We start from the raw sequence: 20,705 nt of genomic DNA on the forward strand, positions 1-20,705 counted from the left end.
AGAACATTTGAAAGCGTGTGTCTTTATCCATTTACCATATGCACAGAGCTAAAATGAGTTGCTTCAAGGGGTTGAGGAACCACGGTAAAGGCATGGCACCTGTCTTCCAAGAACTTATGTTCACTTCCAGATAGCAGTGTCCCATCATGCTTGAAGGGATCAATACAGGATGTGACTAGTTTCCACAAAGAGCAGCAGGAATAAAAGGTGGGATTGGATTTCCTCTACTATAACCTTATACCATCAAATGAGATAATAAATCAGCAAAAAAATTGTCTGTAAACTAAATTAGGCCATAAAAAGTGCCCAGCACAATGGCTGGCATATAAGGAACTATCTATAAATTATAGCTTCTGTTATTCATGTTATCACTCATTTGTTTTTTTCTTGTTTGTTTGTTTTTTTGTATTCTTTGCCTAACACTTACTAAAATCCATTAAAATCCTCAAGGTAAATCTCAACCTCTGAAAATGACTGAGATTTAGTTTTCTGAGAACAGAAAGCTATTCGTGAAGCTATTACCATTTTTCAATGAAACCGAATTTAGAGTATCATAACTTATTTATTTGTTTTTAATATTTTTTTATTGATTAGAGAGAGAGAGAAAGAGAGATAGGGAAAGAGAGAGACATCTATGGGCTGCTTTCTGCACACCCCCTTCTGGGGACTGAACCCACAACCTTGGACATGTGCCCTGATAGGAAATCGAACTGGTGACTCTTGGTGCATGGGGCGATGCTCAACCAATGGAACCACAATGGCTAGGCCATACTGTCATATTTTAAAAGGCATGCATTCGTTTTATGTGGGACTTGGATTGGTGAAGTAAGGATAAGAACTGAAATTTACAAGTTAAAGATTTACACTGCTTCTATAATAAATGTGCCAGGATCCCACTGCTTAATAAACGATTATGCTTCACAAACCTAACAGATAATACAATTGAACATGATCTAAGTACTCCATGTGCAGATTCCTATGAAATGAACATGGATATTAATCACATGTTACAGATAAAGAGGATCCAGAAATAAATCCAGCCACCCAAAGGCCACACAACTTGGAACTTGCCCCACTAAACCCCATGGGACACTGCCACACTCAAAGGCTACAAGAGGTGAAAAGAACATATTTACAAAATCTAGTCCTGCATTTCTTAGTAAAAGAACTATGAACTGAGACTGTTCAAATTCTGACATGGTGTAGATCAAAACTTGGGTTTTCTTCACATCCAGTGAAAGGGCAGAGGAAGAATCGATTTTAAGAAAAGTATAAGCAGAAACTCACCCAACGATCCAAGAGGAAAAGGAAGCGTGTCATGTATCTGGTCCACCCTGGCTTCTGGAAAGGCTAGAGATATAGGCCACGTGAGTGGGCCCACCTCTTAATGATCTCATGATGTCTCATGCAGGTTACCAAGATGCCACGGATGCAGAGCACTTGGCATCAAACCGAATCAGATGCAGGGCCTGAGTAACCATTCAGCCCCCTGGTTCCCTCAACAAATAAACTCCAGATCTGCTATTTCCACACTTACTTTTTTACCTGAAGGTTTGCAAGATAATAATTGTTAATCCTTCTCTTTTTTTCTGCCTGGCCCCTACCCCTACCCACCCTAGTCTTGCTATTCCCTATACTTCAAAAGCTCTTTCCCCATATAGCTCGACAGATGGCCTCTCGCTTCTTTCTGGACAACGGTCACGCTGCATGACACAGCACCCCCTCCCCTTCCCCCAGCACCCGGATTCCCCTTAGCCTCTTCCATTTCTCTTCATGCTATTTACCCCGTCTGATAGATGAACTTGTTTTTTGTTATCTATCTTCACCCACCAGATGTAAGCTCCATGGGAGCAGGAAAGATGTCCGTTCCGTTCACTGCTGGCTTCCTAGCTCTCAGAAGAGTACCCCGGACGCTCACAGTGTGGTTCTGAATGAATCCTGACTTGACAGATGCTTGCTCTTCTTGTGTGGCCCACTGGATTTCTACTAAGTCAGTAAGAAGCTCACGCAACCTGGCAAGGACTACTGCTTCCTGCTCTTAGCAGACACAATCAGCTATGTGGGCTGAAGTGGGATGAGTGGGCATGTTCCATGCTCCTGTACCTTTCCATCAAGAAACCTCTGCCTGACATCCATGTCCTGACCAAGTCGTTGACCTCAAAGGCAGTGACTATCTTTGTTCACCTTCTCCTCCCAAATCTCCATTCTCCAGGACAGTGCGGGCACATAGCAGATGCCCTCTGCACATGGAGGGTAAATGAATGCATGATGAGTAATGGGCACACTCTTTGAACCAACGATGACCCAGGCTACTTCTTCAAAAGGTTCTAGAAAGTACCCAAATGCCCTGAGCTCCTCCTTCTCCACCTTCAGACCCCAGAAAGGGAAAACGTTCTACCCCAGACACATCAAGCCACATGGCCAAGGTCACAAAACAAGCGACAGGGGAAACTCTGAGACAGGAAGCGCCAGGGCTTTACTCAAATCAGCACCAAGGAGATGTCCCGCGATCAGAGCAGCGTTCGCCTCTAAATCGCAGCTGTGGCGTCTGTGTTTTGCTTCTTTCCTAAAATCATGAAGAGCAGCCCCTTTCATTGCGCTGGTGCATTTGGCAGCACAAAAATAGCTTCCAAAGCCAATGGCACACGGGCTGCATCGCAGACTCTACTCTTGGATAACACAGGATGCACCAGGTTAAAGCCGTGGGAATAATTTAGGGCTCAGAAAATGTGTGTGAGTCGACATTTAAATAACTTCATTATCATTCATTGGCAGATTTTTTTAACCTGTCAGCCCAACTAATAATCTATGCCCATGCTGTAGCAAACCCCTGTACATCTTAAATACAGTCACCAGATTCCGGTAGTCTGCCCACTGTCAAGCAAAGATCTCCAAATGCATTTTTCGTAATACCTCAAGAATATAATAGGCAATCTACATCAAACGATGGCGGGGAGCTGAAGGCAATTGTCTCCTGCTTTCGAAGGATTCTGCCCTGAAATTCCTTCGCCCGGCAGCCTAACCATAGAATTTAAACGTGCTGATGAGACATTATGGTGCAGCCGAGTTGAATAAGCTTCCCTCTGCTTCTTGGATTCCCTGAACGTTTCAGGTTAACTTGCAGAATTAGAGGGAGAGAAGTTAAACTGTGGGGTTAGGAGGCAGGCCGTGTCAATGGGATGCAAAGGAATGACCACTCTGCCATCTGTCAGAATTTAGAATTTTATTTTTCCATGTAAGACATGGGTGGGTACCTACATGTTCACAAGTTGTGAAAGTTCTCTCCTATCTTCCTGGGCTTTCTGGGCCATTGTCCTTCTTTGGTGTTGTTTCCAGTCACATGGGGCAGTTGAGGTAAGAAACTGAATGTTATTTGCTTGTGATTGGATGCATATTGCTCCACAGAACAGGAGGTGATATAGTATACAGCACATTGCCACATACATGCCATATATTTCTGCTGTAGATAAAACTGGAGATCTAAAATAATGGTAACAATAAAGATAGGGGTTAATCTTTACCTCTGAAATACCTTCCAGTTCATTGTTGAGTATAAAAGTAACCCAAACTGGTTGGCACTGATAACTGGATTTCTGACTATTCTGCTTAAGAAAGGGAAGGCAAAACCCTAGCTGGTTTGGCTCAGTGGATAGAGTGTCAGCCTGTGGACTGGAGGGTCCTGTGTTCAATTCCAGTCAAGGGCACATGCCCAGGATGCAGGCTCAATCCCTAGTAGAAGGTGTGCAGGAGGCAGCCGATCAATGATTCTCTCTCATTATTGATGTTTCTCTCTCTCTCACTCTCAATAAAAACATATTTTTTTAAAAAAAGAAAAGGAAGGTAAATTAGAGGTCTTTTGCTCAGCTTTTTCAGGAAAAGGAATAGGAAGAGAATTCTCCTAACTACACATACACACGGGTGCGCACGCAGGACTGTCTGCCTCCAGTGTCTCTCATCTGAACCTTCCACTTCAGTTTAAGTTCCATACTGGGCAGGCCCCGACCATCTCTGCGGTGTCTGGGACTTACCTGTGCACAGCAGCACAGGGAAAACTACTGCTTGTTCTCTCTCACAGATGCATCCTCGCTCATGCTTCTGTGTCTTTGCAGTGCAATACCCTCTGCTAATCAGACACACTAGTGCTGGGGGCCAGGGCACAAATTCCTTCCCATCTTTAGCGATCCTACTCCACAGGCACCTTCTCGGGATGCCTGACAATGCCATCGCTGGTAGTCTTTCTTCTTTCTTCTTTCTTCTACGACATCCCAGACCCCTCTACACTGAAACTGTGATGTTCAGAGTTTCCTGTGCTAATAGACTATGTTCTCTAAAGGCAGGATGAGCTCCTTTCACCCTTCTTTCTACCCAACAAAATCCATTCGTCTACTTCAAGGCTGGATGTACATATCCCTTCCTCCCCTGAGCTTTCTCACATCACTCTGCGAAGTGAAATGATTCCTTTATAGCCCATGTAGCACACCTGAACCTCTCCCACAGGCTTTTCATTCTCTGCCCGGTATTACCCTCATAGGGATCTGATGTTCCCTACCTGCTGGCCATCTACTAGAGAGCAAGATGCATTTCCGCCCACTCTTCTATCCCTCTCTCCACCATTGTAGCTTTTGCTATTATCCAAAAAGTGCTCAAACAATGTTACTGCTTGAACACATTGCTCTGAAATGTTCTCCTCTATTATCAGAAGGTATAATTTGAGAAATTCCACATTTGGTCTTTGCGTTTCTTTTTAGAGGGTGAGGAAGCAAAAAAAAAAAAATTAGGGCTCCCCACTGAATTTTTGTGTCAGATGGTTAATCATGACACAAATGCAAGAGAAATCAGGTTCTTACTTAGAAAGAACTCATACTAATGTTTTTGTAAAGTGTACTATGCATCAATTTATTAAAATATTACATATAAACATAGCGATGGAACACACACTATGCATTTATCATTTACATGGGTGAAGATACATTTAGAAAAGGTGGGCATGAGAATCCTAGTTAAAGGATTCTCTCTTTTGATATGACCCTAATCCCCAGACATTTCTGGTCCAACACTTCCATCTTCATGCTGAGGTCACCCATGAATAGACTGCATTACCTTATACTCATAACCAGCTGTGTCAAATGGTTGATAAATAATAACAGTGACCATCTACCAAATGCTCAAAACATACCTTACTCTGGGCGAACAAGAGTTTTACAAGGATTGTCTCATTTAATTATCATAATATCCTATAAGTACTGATATGACCCACATGTTATAGATGTAGAGATGGAGACTTAAGGAGGATGACCAACTTGCCCAATGCCACACAACCATCATACTAGAACCTGGATTCAAACCCAGGCAGTTGATTTTTGAAGCCAGCATGCTTAATGCAGAGACAAGACAGATCAGCCGTTTATGTGTTGTGCTCTTTTAGAAAGACAGAATCATTTGTCTGGAAAGAAATGAAAATTTCCACTGGAGCTCCCAGAACTTAGATCACCTGCCTCCCAAACAAGGAACCACCACTGTTCATAACATCTTCCAGTTATCATCCTAAAGTCCATTTTCTTTTTGAAAGAGAATCATTAGCCAAACATCTAATAAGCCAATATGAGGGACTAGTTCTTTAAAACCAGGCACAATGTGTAGTCTCTATGAAGCTCATTCATTCAAGAATTCTGTATGTTGTTTCTCCCAAGTTCCAGGCCCCCAGCTGAAAAGGCATATGTATACATCTTCCTTGCTTTAGAATCCTTGTCAGAAAATGAATTTGAGCTGAGACTGCTCATTGTCCTGTGCTGTTTCTCCTCTCACATGGCACTTTGGTTGGCTAAAGGAACACTGAGAATGCCTTGCTGGGGAATAAGCAAAAATAAGTAAAACGTTTATCAGATGAAGCCAATGTTACTCGGTCCTCCTAGCCCTTCCATCAGAACATACAAATGAACATTATACAAAATGTATTCCCGGAAGCATAATCAACTAAATATTTAGTGGTGCCTGTGGGCTCTACTTGATTCCCTGATATTAAGATGATCCAATTATCCTAAAATGTAAAAGTTGTTTTCGGAGTGTCATGTCACCTTGCTGTGTTTTATCCCAGAGATGGTGGGAGCCTGAGTTTCTCGTGATGGTACATAAGTGAGCATTTGCTGCCTTCAGTTTACTGGGAAATGAGACAATTGCTTCCTCATATGTAATGGGAGAGGACTGGACCAGCTGATCTCCAGGCATGACTGCAACATTCAATAATTCCCATAGCAGCAAAATTCTACATTGACAGGCCTACAACAGACCTCTGAGATGTTGGCCTTAGAGATAAATCTCATGGTAACATTGCAGGAGACACCCGGGGTCAGGATGGAGGTACATACTGTCTGTTACATCCTCTCTGTTTTCTACTTATCTTTTTTAAGGGTGAAATGATTGAGCCTGGTTAGAAAACACGGTGTGTTCATTATTGCGCATCAGTATATCATTTTAAAATATCAGCTTTTTATTTAGTTATTTTTTAATTTATTGGGTGGCACTGGCTAATAGGATCAGATAGGTTTCATGTGTACATTCCTGTGATACAAGACCCGTAACTTGCAGCTTTTAAAAAATTTTTAGTCCCTACCTATTACTTTGAAAAAAGCTAAAATTTCTAGAATGATAGAGCTTCAATAAGGTCTTAGATGATTTCACCTCGGTTCCATTAAAAGAAAAAAAGCAGTGGGAGAATTTAAGCCCTAGTCTAATTATATATTAAACAGATATGGATTTATCCTCATTGAAACACCTGTCCTCCACCCCAACTCTCCCCTCCTGCATCCTTGCTTCCCCCTTTAGTAACTCTTTAACACTTTCACAGGACCTCTTGGGATCAATAGAGCGCAGTTTCCACAGAACAGAGTAAGTCCAACCACATGATTCTGCTGATGAAGAGGCTCAAACTCAGAGTAAGCGAGTCACGCATTAGTTGGTGCCAAAGGGAAAAGAGAACCCAGGTTTTCTGATTCCTGTGCAATGACAGTTATTAAAATTACAAGTTATCAAATATGAAAGGGACCTTCATCTTATCAAAGAAATTTAATAAAGCCTAGCCATCTTGTCATCAATATTCTAAGAAAGAAATGCAATACTACATATGAAAAAGTTCCTTCTCCTCCAATACAAAAAACAACAACAACAACAACAAAAAACACAACTAGAGCTTAGATGTGTTAGAAACAGCATACAACTGCACCTTAGAATTACATCAACCAAACTGAAAATTATGGTCACATTTGGGAATGGGGTGAGGCCTAGGTATGACTGTCAGGCAAAGAGGATATTAACAATTAAATAAATACATATAATGTTTACAGAGATGTATCCCAGCATCCCTCGTGAAATAGAGTGATACATTAGTCATCAATTAATCCTTATCCTCTCCAGTCTGCATGCAGTGATATCCAACCTGCTCAAAGGTAACATAACCTGTTTCGTAAAATCTGGGCGGTACAGCTGACTGGGGATGGAGTTCTAAATCACACTATTACTCCAGACCACATGACATTTGTCCACAAGCACCCAGGAGAACCTCCAGATCCCAGTACCTTCAGCTTTTCCAATTTTATTTAAAAAGCGAAGTAATCCAGAAAACACTGGCAGTCCCATTCACAATTGTACCCTAGTCCCTTCTCTGAATTCTTAAGTGCTTCACTATGAACACAGGATAAACTAAAACACTCAGCTCCTTCCTGGCTTCCATCTTTCTGTAGCATCAGTGGTACCTGAATATTTGGTAATAGGTGCTACAAAATGTTCTCCAAACATCCAATACTGATTCTTCAAAACCAGACATAATATGTAGTGTCCATTAACCTAATTTAATTGTTAGAAATACAGTGTAGCAAAATAGTGTGATGTTCATTCATTCCACAATTATTTATGCTGCACTTCCCATGTCCCAGGCCTTGTTCTGGGCACTGGCAATAAAACACAGAAAGGAGAAAAAGAATACAAAATTGTTGTTCTTGTGAAGCTCAAATTCTAGTGGAAAGAGGCAGATTGCAAACACATTAACATACAGTTCTTCAAGTGACGGCAAGCACCATGAAGCAAAAGGAAAGAGTGAGGAGGGCCTGCAGTGAAGATGGCGTGTGCCACTTTGTACAGTGTAGTCAGAGAAGGCCTCTTGGATATGGAATTTGACAGTTAATCTGAATGATAGAAGTGGGAGGTGCATATGTCCAAAAAAATTCCACAGGCAGAGGGGACAGCAAGTACAAGGACACGACTTCAGGCCCAAGCTCAGGGTGCCAGACCTATGGCAAGGAGGGGAGTGTGTGGGGAACAAAGGCTATAACCAAAGAGGAACTTGTTTATCAAAGCTGGTCACTCACCGACATAACAGCGCCTAAAGCACATGGAGTTTGCCTGCGCTGTTAAGTCTTTGGAAGATCCTGAGAAGGGGAAGATCTCGCTAAGGTTCTTGTAGAGCGAAGGTTCTGGGTTTGCACCTGGGCGCTTAGTTTCCCAGTCTGTAAAACGGGGATCACAATGGTAATGGTCTCATGGTTACATGAGACGCTCCCCAAAAATGTTCTTGGCATGTAGTAAGTATTTGTCAGTGTAAGCAGTTATGACTGAGGTTGATGGTTAGTTCTAGTTCAAGAAAATTTGCTTCCAGTGAATAGAATTGGGGAATCTATCTGGGACTTGATAGATCACTGACTTAGGACTACTTATAATAAACCCTAAAGGAAGAAAAAACACAGGAAAAAATATGAATGCCAAGTGGGATGCAGCAAGATTTCTTAAAGCTGAGGTTGCTTTCCTTGATATATATTCCTAGAGGGGGCTTAGCAGGACATGTTGGTATCACTGAGCCTGGGTAATATGTATACTGGGCTTCAAGGGTTGTAATAATACATATTTGAAAATCAAATCTCATCCTCCCAAAGCATCAGAAAACCCTGCTTAATGGAGGTGAGTTGGTAGCATATTGTTTTGGAGAACTCAACTTATTTCTAAGTAGAACTTATCTCTGATACCATGACCCATATTTGTACTAAAATTTTTGTAAAGAATTTTTACCCTAGAACTTATTATTTCTCATTCCCCCACAGCACTCAAATTTATTTTCTACGTACTTCTTGCATTTTACAATCTTATTTTTCAAACTCCATTTCTCTCATTCTCTCAAAAATAACACGTCCTCCAATTCACTTCCGTTAAGCAGCATTCAATTTTCAATAGCTGGCTCCAGTTTCTAATTGCAACACGAACTCCTTCAACTCAAGGCCTCCACACTTCTCTCCCTCCAGAACATTTAGTGTTTATATGCCTACCTTACAAGAAAAGTGATTAGGGGGTCATCCTTTCAAAGGAGTCAACACCAGGGCTTGTCCCAGTAATGGGCTCTGAAGGTGCCAATGCAGGCTTTGCCAATGACCTGCTGAGTGACCTTGGGCAAGGTGCCCACCCTCTCTGAGCTGTTCTTTAATAATGCTGATTGACCTTACAAGGTTGCTGGGAGGAATCATTAATCAATCTGATTGTGAAACATTTTGTCAATATAGAGTGCTTTATAAATATTTACTAATACACAATGAGCTCACTGTGTCTGAGATCTGCATAATCACAGAAACCTCTGTCTGGACCCCAGAATCATAGTCAACATTATGCCTAAAACAGTTTTTTTCTCTTACCATTTATAAATACCTTCATTCTGAGATGGGGTAGGTTTCTTCTCCTAAGTGAGGGGAATGAATCAGATCAGTGAAGGTTTAGTTATCTACTACAGCCTGTATTTTATCATGAAAGACAATCAATCCCACCCATAAGACTATTTGATATTTTCAGAGGAAAACAAAGGAGAGTATTGTTGTAAAAAGTGACACTGTGGTGGCTACTTTAGATGGAACGGCCTTACAAGGTCTCCCTGAGTCAATGACATAGGCTGAGGAGGGGCTGGGTGTGCACCAGAAGCAGAGGAAAGTACAAGTAAAAAGGCCTTTAAGGTATATCTGAGGAGCCACAAGAAAGGCCTGTGCTTACAGCTTAGAGGGTGATGAATAGAGAGAAACAGGCAGGGGCCAGATCACATAGGCTTCCTCCCGCGTACAGGGTAAGAAGCTTGGATTTTCTCGCCTGTGAGATGGAAAAGACATGGGAGGGATTTGATCAAAGGTATGTCTCTGTCAAAAACTGACAACCTTTTTTTTATATATATATTTTATTGATTTTTTACAGAGAGGAAGGGAGAGAGAGACAGAGAGTTAGAAACATCGATGAGAGAGAAACATCGATCAGCTGCCCCCCGCACATCTCCCACTGGGGATGTGCCGCAACCCAGGTACATGCCCCCGACCAGAATCGAACCCAGGACCCCTCAGTCCGCAGGCCGACGCTCTATCCACTGAGCCAAACCGGCCTCGGCAACTGACAACCTTTTTAAAGATAACTTTGGCTGCTGAGTGGGGGATACTCTAGCGCAGTGGTTCTCAACCTTCTGGCCCTTTAAATACAGTTCCTCATGTTGTGACCCAACCATAAAATTATTTTTTTTAATATATTTTATTGATTTTTTACAGAGAGGAAGGGAGAGAGATAGAGTGTTAGAAATATCGATGAGAGAGAAACATCGATTAGCTGCCTCCTGCACATCTCCTACTGGGGATGTGCCCACAACCCAGGTACATGCCCTTGACCGGAATCGAACCCGGGACCTTTCAGTCCGCAGGCCGACGCTCTATCCACTGAGCCAAACCGGTTTCGGCCATAAAATTATTTTTGTTGCTACTTCATAACTGTAATGTTGCTACTGTTATGAATCGCAATGTAAATATCTGATATGCAGGATGGTCTTAGGCGACCCCTGTGAAAGGGTCATTCGACCGCCAAAGGGGTCGTGACCCACAGGTTGAGAACCGCTGCACTAGAGAATGGCAGAAGTGGAAAAAGCAGTGAGACTGGTTAGGTGATAAGTTTGGCTTGGACTAGGGACATGGGTCAGGAGTCATTCATTCCTGGGTGAGGTTGGTTAGTGAGGAATACTTGGAGGTAACCAAGGCATTATCATTTGCACTAAAGCATAGTAATCTAGAATTATTTCTATTAAAAACATAATGATTTCTATTTACAAAATTTCTAATTTTAATTTAGAGTAATTTCTTCAATGTAGGCTCTTCATTAGCATAATCTTTCCTTAACTGTCCCTCTATTTACTTTATTTTATATTTCATTTGCAGTTTACATTCACTATTATTTTGTATTAGTTTCAGGTGTATAGTACAGTGATTGGACCATAATATACTTTACAAAGTGATCTCCCTCATATTTCCAGTACCCACCTGGCCCCATGCATAGTTATTACAATATTATTGGCTATATTCCTTATGCTGTACTTTACATCCCGGGACTATTTTGTAACTACCAGTTTATCCTTCTTAACATAACCTTGATTCCATGCCTGATCCTCCTGTTCCCTTAGGACAGGGCAATTCCTAAGACACCACGGTTACTGATACACTGTAAGGAGTGTGGCTACTTTGAGATTGAGGATGTGGTTTTAATAATCAACATAAATAATTCAGCCGTGTATTAGCTGTGCTTTATTGCTATCGTTTACTTCAACTTGAACTATAGTTTGGGAGTTATGGACATTTTATTTTAATTAACAGAAGCTCATCCATCACTTGGCATCCCCGGAATCTACCAGGTTAGAAAACTTGCTATTCATAGCAACAATCATGCTTCAAAATGAGAATCAATATTTTGTTCCCCTGGCATCGAACTTTAGGTCAAGCACAGGATCTGCAGATGGATTTTTACAGGAAGTGACCTTAAGCACGTCCCTAGAGATTAATGCCAGTGTGGTGGCTCTAGGTGATGCACTCTCTGTCTGCTTCCCGGAAGGAAGATAGTAGGTAGTGTGAACTGTGTGTGGGAGCTGCACAGAGGGGTGGCAGAGAAAAGACAGATAGAATGCCTAGATGTTTCTACACCAAGGTGCATGAGCCTAAATCTCTCAAAATGAAGTGGGATCTCCCCAAATCCTTGAATACCAACTGAATCAGTCTTTCCATCCTGGTACCCAAAGATGTGGCCTATGCATGCCATGAAGATTTTCTAGAACAAACTCTGGGGGGCAGAGATCAGCCCTGTACAGTCTCCTTGGTATAGTGCCTAGCATACGGCCTTAAGTAATCAGGCATTTACCAAATGTTTCTGATAATACTGTGGTTAATGAGACTCAATTGCTATTTTCATATCTCCAAAAGCATGTCAACCCTTTCTGCTTAAACTATTTCTGAAAATCTTGAGGCAGACCTTTTCTTTTTGCCACAGCTGGGTTTTTATACAAATTATGAATAATAACCAATCGTCCTTAAAATTCAGGGAACAAATCTCAGGCTGCTTAATGGGCTTTAAGAGAAAATTCAAGCATCAATGTGTTTTTGAAAAGGGAGAACTCGGTTCAAAAAATGGGCACAGCCCCCAGCAAAAAACACAGGCAAAGTTTGGTGACCAGTGAAAAATAAAATAAAGATTTGATGTACTCAGCATGACACAATTCCAGGACCTGTTGGTAGTATTCTGGAGAATGACCTGGTGGTCATTTGCAGATTCGGGAAGAGTACAGTCCGTCTGAGAACCCAATCTCATTGTGCAGATTCAACACACACCTCCCCCTAAAGATGAGTCCACTGAAGTATACAGAACCCCACTCTGCTGCCAGGGTGCAGAGAAGAAAAGCCATGGGAGAGGACATGCCTGAAAAAAGCAGAGGGTTATTCTACAGCACCTGGCAAGGGATTCTTATACTAGTAGATATCCTTCCCTATTTTACAGATGGTGAAAACAAGGCTCCTCGAATGGAGGGAACTTGTCCATACTCACACAACTGGTAAAGGGCAGAACTTGGTGTCAAAGGCCAGTCTATCTGAGCCCAAAGTCTGTATCTGAAACCTCTATCTTATACTGTCTCCCAAACATACTACCCAGGAGGGAACTGAGTACTGCAGTTATTTCCAACCCTCACTCCCTACCAATCCATGTCCCCCTGGAATAAATGATCAGCTCATGTGTGACCTAGGGGATTTGTTTTTGGCAACTTCTTAAAGCTTTATGAGCAGGCCAAGAACAGACAAGGCTCCATTTAAAGATCCAGATAGAACCAACCAGTATTTTCAAGCTGGAAAATTTCCCTAAAGTGTCTCATACTTCAGCCACATTATAGTTAAAAAAGTATTAACTAGAGTAGCTTTGGGACTAAAGAACTAGAAAATATCTCTTTATGTTTTAAAAAAATGAAAACATCTAAAAACATAATTTGGAAAACATTTCTAAGTTGAAGAGTTCCTAAATCTTAGGTCATCAAACTACATCAAAGGGCCAGCTCTCTATAGGAAAGTCTCCCTGACATTTACAATGGGGTGGGGGTTGTAGAGAGGAAGAAAGCTTGTTATAAATTCAGATTCCTGGGTCTCTTCGTCAGAGCTTCTAATCCAACAGGTCCTGGAAGTGCTCAGGAATCTACAACGCCCCGGATTTAGAACAATCCATTTTGAGAAAAGGTTTAGAGCAGGGGTCCTCAAACTACGGCCCGCGGGCCACATGCAAATACAAATATTGTATTTGTTCCCGTTTTGTTTTTTTTACTTCAAAATAAGATATGTGCAGTGTGCATAGGAATTTGTTCATAGTTTTTTTTTTTTAAACTATAGTCCGGCCCTCCAATGGTCTGAGGGACAGTGAACTGGCCCCCTGTTTAAAAAGTTTGAGGACCCCTGGTTTAGAGTGTTGGAAACCCTATAGGATGAACAAGAAGTAGGCTAACAAATGAGTAGAAGAAAGCAAATGGTCTCTTACTTTTGTGTGTGTGTTAGGAAAAAGAGAGTAGAACAAAAATAGAATTCCGCTCTGTACGAGTAGCAGAATCAGGTGCTACCCTAAGAAGCAAGCATTATCCTCCTTTCAATAGCACAGTGACTCTCTTTAAAGAGGACAAAAAAGAACAATGACTTTCCAACAGAAAGGCTACAATGGTCCAGTGGGAAGACCTTGGCTTTGGAGACATCTAGACTTCATTCAGATCCTGTCTGGTTCATTCACAAGGTGGCTATAAGTAATTTCTGAATCTTCTCTAAGTTTTAGTGTCTTTTTCTGCAAAATGAGAACAATAGTACCTAACACTTAGAGTTGTAGTGAGAATTAAAATAACTACTATGATTTTGGCTTGTTTAAGAAATATCTATTCTTCTGTGTGCTCCACGGTTCGAAACAAAAGTTCCAAGGGTGGCAAATATATTCTAAGTTGACTAATCCCGCCCCTGGTCTTTAACCTTTTCAGAGAGATGAGCTTGCATCCCATTATATTTTAAAGGCCAGAAAAGGAAATTCATTAACATCTCTTAGTCATTTGTTCCAGTAACATCATTTATATCAGGAATGCCTTCTTCAAATTCCACTTAATAAAACTCAAGCCTATTATCGATCTACAACATGTACTTACAGAGAAGAGGAAAAAATGAAAATGAGACATTAAGGCAGTTAAAGACCAATGGGCTTAACAGCAAGAGACAAGAGGCTGAAAATTTGCTGCCATCCTAATTCACTATCTTTGGAATAGACTTCTTACTGGTATCCTATCAATCGTCAGAAGATTGGCAATAATTATGGTGCCAATCGTCCTTTAGTAGTCTTGTATTTGTTCAGGCAACATGTATTTACCATGTTTGATTGTATGCCATAGGCCCTGTAAATACCTTGAACACTGAATGAATATGAATTGGTCCATTTCCCACTGGCACCTCTGAGGGCAAGCTCACTAAAGTGAAATCTGAGTTACTCTCTCTTTCAAATGCCCAATGGAGACTAGTAAATACCTATATTCCTGTCTCTCGGTTAACTGTGGCTGCTCTTGGGTTGTCTATGCATAATCCTCATCTTCACCAAGATTCCTGCAGAATGACATGCAATTCACCTGGTTCTACCAACCTGATCCTGGGTATTCATACTGTTGGTATTATGATCTTGATCAGGCTTTGAGAAACTTTTCTATAAATGGCCAGATGCTAAATATTCACGTCTGTCATGCATTTATTTAACTCTGCCACTGTAGAAGGAAAGCATAGACAATATGTAAACAGATGGGCCTGGCTGTGTTCCAATAAAACTTCATTTATCAAAACAGGTGGTAGGCAGATATTGACTATAGCTCTGTTCTAGATTCTAGATTCTTTAGACCAGAATTCCTAGTTGCTGGCCTTACCTTCTTATCCTGAGATTACTTAAGCGCGCGCACACACACACACACACACACACACACACACACACACACACACACATGATCTAGGGCAGGGCATGGGAGAAAAAAAGAAAACCTGAAGTTCTCCAGATAGAGGACTTTCTTAAAGACTTTTAATAAGAATAGGGCAAAAAACAATTACATTGTCTGGCGATATAGCCTGGGGCTAGATTTGAAGCTCTGTGCTAAATTATCCCCAAAATGAATAAACAAAAAAGCCAGCAAAACCGTCATAGACTCAAGTTCCATTCTGATTATACTGAACAACTATCACCACTTACACATTAAAAGTTATATCACTCTGTCCACCAAAGCCAGGTGATATGTCGAAATAATTGTTGAAAGACCCAGAGGGGTTGGCATAAGGTGTCCCAGGCATGCGTGGGAGATATCCACTCAGTCTGCTCTCCTTGCCATTTGTAGAAAATCATTGAAATTTCAGAGCAAGCATATGTCTTTCAATTTGATTTGATTTTAGAAGAGCCACTTGCCACAGACCAGAGTGATGTGTCTGATCTGCATAAGCATGTTATGAGCCACAAGAGTACCTCTGAATGAGGGGTGAGATTCATAAGTTTAGAATACATTATCAGAAATGTGAATAATACCTTCACATTTTCCTGCTTTGAAAGTGTTTCCTTTCTTTTTCATCTTATAGATCCTATGCCCTGTTCAAAGATTGAATGGGAAACATAGGAGCTAATGTAACTGTCATAAAAAAAAGAATTAGCAAATCTGTTAACTGAAGGTCCAGGTTGTATCTCTGTTGCTCTATCCTCATTTCTTTGACTTACACTTTTCTGACTCACCAGGGTAAACAAAATAAGAAAATAATGCTATTTCTGACCTTGAGCAGGTAAGCTGACCCTTCGCACAGTGTCTGGTTTGTTCAGTTTTTATGTTGGCATCTCTAATCAAGATAGAAAGTCATGCTCAAACTTGATAATACACCCATAGCTAGAGCTCTGAGCCAATCAATTATTATTTTTTCTGCTGAGAACATCAGTTATTTCTCAGGTCACATCTCTATAACACTGTTTCCTTCTTTTTAATTCTGTGTGCTAGGAAAGTTGTCAAAACGTATTCTTCTCTCCCTTGATCCTTTTCTTCCTCTCTCCTTCCTTCTTTCTCTCTCTCATTCTAAACCACACTTATGACATTCCACCATGTCTTATGGGATGCGGGGCTTTTGGAATCCAGCAATATGAAAAACAATAACATTCTATGCCTTTGTAGAATCTGAATAATGCAGCCACAGCCTGCTGTGGAATGAACACTTTCTTTCCCTCAAACAGAGTTCTGAGATTCTGAGATAAGATTATCCACTTAGAGAATGAGGCACCTTAACCTTCACATTCTTTTTTTCTCTTTCTCTTTTAAATTTATGACACCATTTAGGGAGATTTCAATTCCCATTAATAATATGTGCAATTGATCTACATTTAAGAGAATTTAATCATGTCTGGGTGACAAATTTAGCTTAAAGCAGAGCTTCACTTAGGACTTCCAAGTAAATTTCTGTTGAAAAGGTCAATCTCTAACATTTGTCAGTTAAAGCCCATACCAGACAAATTAAATTTCCCTCCACTTGTCTGGAGCACAAAGACTGTCAATGCCAAATATCACCAGTGGTTGTCAATTAGGAAACCCACTCAAAACAACAGAAACCCAAAACATTTTTTAAGAAAAGACCTGAGGTCAACCGAAGGACTTGTATGCATGCATGTAAGCATAACCAATGGACACAAGACACTGGGGGGTAGGGGAGGCCGGGGGAATGTCAAAGGGGAAAAAAAAGGAAACATATGTAATGCTCTTTGTAATACTTTAAGCAATAAAACAAAATTAAAAAAAAAAGAAAAGACCTGAATATGTATCTATTCAAGAGTTAAAATTTTTGTCCATACTGAAAAGCTAAAATGGTAATGAAAAAAACAAAACATGATCTTACTGGATAATTACAGTCATGTCACTGCCACAAGCATCTGAACATCTATTGTTGAGGAAGGACCTGGGGGAGGCTTTAAGCCCTCACTAAAGCAAATGCATCTCTCAGGGGAAACAAAAACACCTGAACCATGGAAATTAACATGTAATCATCATCAAGGACAAAGCTTGAAAAACATCATGGTGCCCATGTGGTGCTGAAGACAGAATGTGTTTTGGAGAGGTGAAAGGCCATGTTGTTTTGGATTTCTGGAAAAAGGTTCATGGAACAGAAGGGATTTAAATAGTCAATATAGACAGACAGTGCTATAGTGATCTCATTATGGGTGCTATAGTGATCTCATTATGGGTGCTGCTGTGTTTTGTTTTGTTTTTTTCTTTTTCATCTCTATGTTTTCTCATTTTCTACATGAATTATTATACTAAAAAGATGATTTAAAATATTTGAAGAGAGAGTTTGGACAAAAGAGAAAATAAAAGAATTATTCTACAATTTCCACAGGTCAGTCTCAGATCAAACAAGATTGGATGCTCTGGTTTCTCTGCTTGTTGGCCCACAATTAGTAAATCGCTCATCATTTACTTTGAAGAAAAGGACTCATGGCCAAATATCTACAGATGATTTTTTCCCTTGGCGTGAGCAGGGAAGGACTGAGATTTGGCAGATCTTACAAAAAAAAAAAAGAATGCATTCATTGTTCCAGCAAATCAGGCTATCTCTGAGCACCATGGGGGGCAGGGGAGGCGGAGAGGGCATAAAGAACACCTTCAGGAGAGGGAAAGCTGGGATGGGGTGCCCATTGCTTCATTTACATGCCTATCTTCTTTTTTAAAATATATTTTTATTGATTTCAGTGAGGAAGGGAGAGGGAGAGAGAGAGAGAGAGAAATGTCAATGATGAGAATCATTGATTGGCTGCCTCCTGCATGCCCTACACTGGGGATCAGGCCTGCATATGCCTTGACTGAGAATCAAACCATGACCTCCTGGTTTATAGGTCAATGCTCAACCACTGAGCCATGCAGTACATGCCTATTTTCTAATAACTAGGAAGACCTGGTGTGTTGTGTTTTTGTTTTTTTTTGAAATCCTTAATTTCAAATATTACACACACACACATCCTCATCTTGAGTTGAGTGACAACCCTAATTAAGCTGTCCCAAGATTACAGAGGAGGCCGTCTTTTCCAAGCACCCTGTGATTACTATCGATCTGTTCAGCTCGTTGAAACTCAACATTACCAGGCTGGTCATGAAAGAAGGATGGATGTTATTAAAGATCCTGAGGAGCTGCTCTGCAGGTATCATTTATTAGAAGTAAACTAAATATACCGACTTTCAAGCATACAGAAGGATTATGTAGCAGATTCATTGCCTTTCCCGAGTCTTGAACCTCTAATGTCCAAGAGTTACAGACAGGATTAAGTGGTAAGTACCTACTTTCTCAAAGTGTGATATGGAAGCTCAACTTTATTAGACAATACAAATAACTGAGCAAAGCTAAGACTGGAGTAGGTGGACTCAATAACCAGCAGTTATTTATGAAGCTATCATGTATCCAGGACTATGCCAGCCACTAAATAGAGAACATTCAGAAAGAGAATACCAGGAACATAGGAGAGGCCCCTGACTTTCTTTGAAAAAAACAAAACATGATCTTACTGGATAATTACAGTCATGTCACTGCCACAAGCATCTGAACATCTATTGTTGAGGAAGGACCTGGGGGAGGCTTTAAGCCCTCACTAAAGCAAATGCATCTCTCAGGGGAAACAAAAGCACCTGAACCATGGAAATTAACATGTAATCATCATCAAGGACAAAGCTTGAAAAAAAATCATGGTGTCCATGTGATAGAAATCTTTGTAGACCAAAGAGTCAAAGTCTTCTGAAATATCAGTTAAAACAGATTCACAAACACTAATGAAGTGCCAATGGACACATGTCAGTTACATAAGAGATTAATGAATTAATGATAATTAATATTAATATCAACTAATAATTGCTCATGCTTACAATATTTCAACAAATTCAGTACAATTAGTAAGTTGTTAAACCTATATAAAAGTTAATAAGGTAAAATAAAATTTAAAAATGTGTTAATTGAGAAGGCCATGGGGGAAAGGAGGACATATGTAATACTTTCAACAATAAAAAATTATTTTTAAAAATGTGTTAATTTATACTATTTTGAGATAGCATCACCATTCGATCTCAGCAATAATTCATACAATCTTCCTTATAGTATTTTCGGTTAAAAAGAATAGAGATTAAGATGGCAAAATTGCAGCTGACATTCAATAACCTTGGCTTAAAGGGTTATTGGAAAATGAAAAATGTTATTACTGTGGCCCAGAGTTAAAACACTAAACTTAAATGTAAACTCCCAATAAAAAAGGAGATAGAAAGTGCATGGCACATAGTAGGCTTCTAAAAAGTGGTAACTGTCATTAGTAGGACAAATAATCAGCTTACAAAAAACTTGACAAGTGACACAGAATAACCTTAAATAAGAAATCTAGTGTTGAGCATTTCAGAGATTTACTTTTATAAGCTAGAGTCTCTAATGTTTAAATGACTATAATTTTCATTACAAATGCATTGTTTCCTAAAGTGTGGGCAATTTACTGAATACCCTGTATTTTTGTTTTCTTTCTCGCCCATACAGATACACTATATTTGAAGACGAAGTAGCTATGTAGAAAAAGTCACAAAACTGTGTGCTCACCAGGTTAGTTTTCTACTTTTTCCTCTGTCACTAACTTACTGGGTGACATGAAGCAAATCCCCAACCTTTTGGACCTTGGTTTTAGCAACTATAAATGGGGACAGGTCTGGTTTTCTGCCTTCCATGATGTCATGGAAGATTCTATATGGTAAAGAGAATCTGAGAATGTTCTTTGAATTCTTAGGGAAAAAAACACGGAACATAACCCTTTTTCATTCTTCAAAAGCTAAAGCATTATATATTTTATAGACTGAATGAAAATAATAAAATGTTAGGGCTCTAATAAAGAGATAAAGTCTCCAGTTTTCTAACTTTATAGCCTCTTGAGTAAGTTCAGGGTGACCAAGGCCTGCTCAAAATTATAAGGTATTTGAGGCTATCCTGCTCATTAAAGAGATAAGAGCCTTTTCTTTTCTTCTTCTTTTTTAAATGCTAGAAAAAGCATTGAAAGAAAGTCAAAAGATCAAGCCATGAGCAGTATAGGGGAAGTCATCAAGACTGTTGAATCTCAGAGGGAAGGTGGGGTGGGTAGGAAACATTGTCCAAAAGCCAGATCTCTTGCCCTGGTTGGGTGGGAAAAGATTAACCAAAGAACTTATATGCTTATTTGCATAACCTATGGGCACAGACAATAGTGTGGCGAAGGACTGGGAGAGGGGCAGGAGGCCTAGAAGGGATCAATGTGGAATAAGGGGGACACCTGTAATACTTTCGACAATAAAGATTTTTTTTTTTAAAAAAAGACTGCCTTGTTTACCA

At 40.3% G+C, this 20,705-nt stretch overlaps 1 protein-coding gene across 1 annotated transcript in view; it reads right to left on the minus strand.

Annotated features, from left to right (window-relative positions):
• The window catches only part of SORCS1 (sortilin related VPS10 domain containing receptor 1), a 290,995-nt gene that overhangs the window by 219,471 nt on the left and 50,819 nt on the right, over nucleotides 1–20,705 (minus strand). The window lies entirely within an intron of this gene.

Source organism: Myotis lucifugus, unplaced genomic scaffold (genome assembly GCF_000147115.1).
Source record: "Myotis lucifugus unplaced genomic scaffold, Myoluc2.0 scaffold_44, whole genome shotgun sequence".
Lineage (NCBI taxonomy): Eukaryota > Metazoa > Chordata > Mammalia > Chiroptera > Vespertilionidae > Myotis > Myotis lucifugus.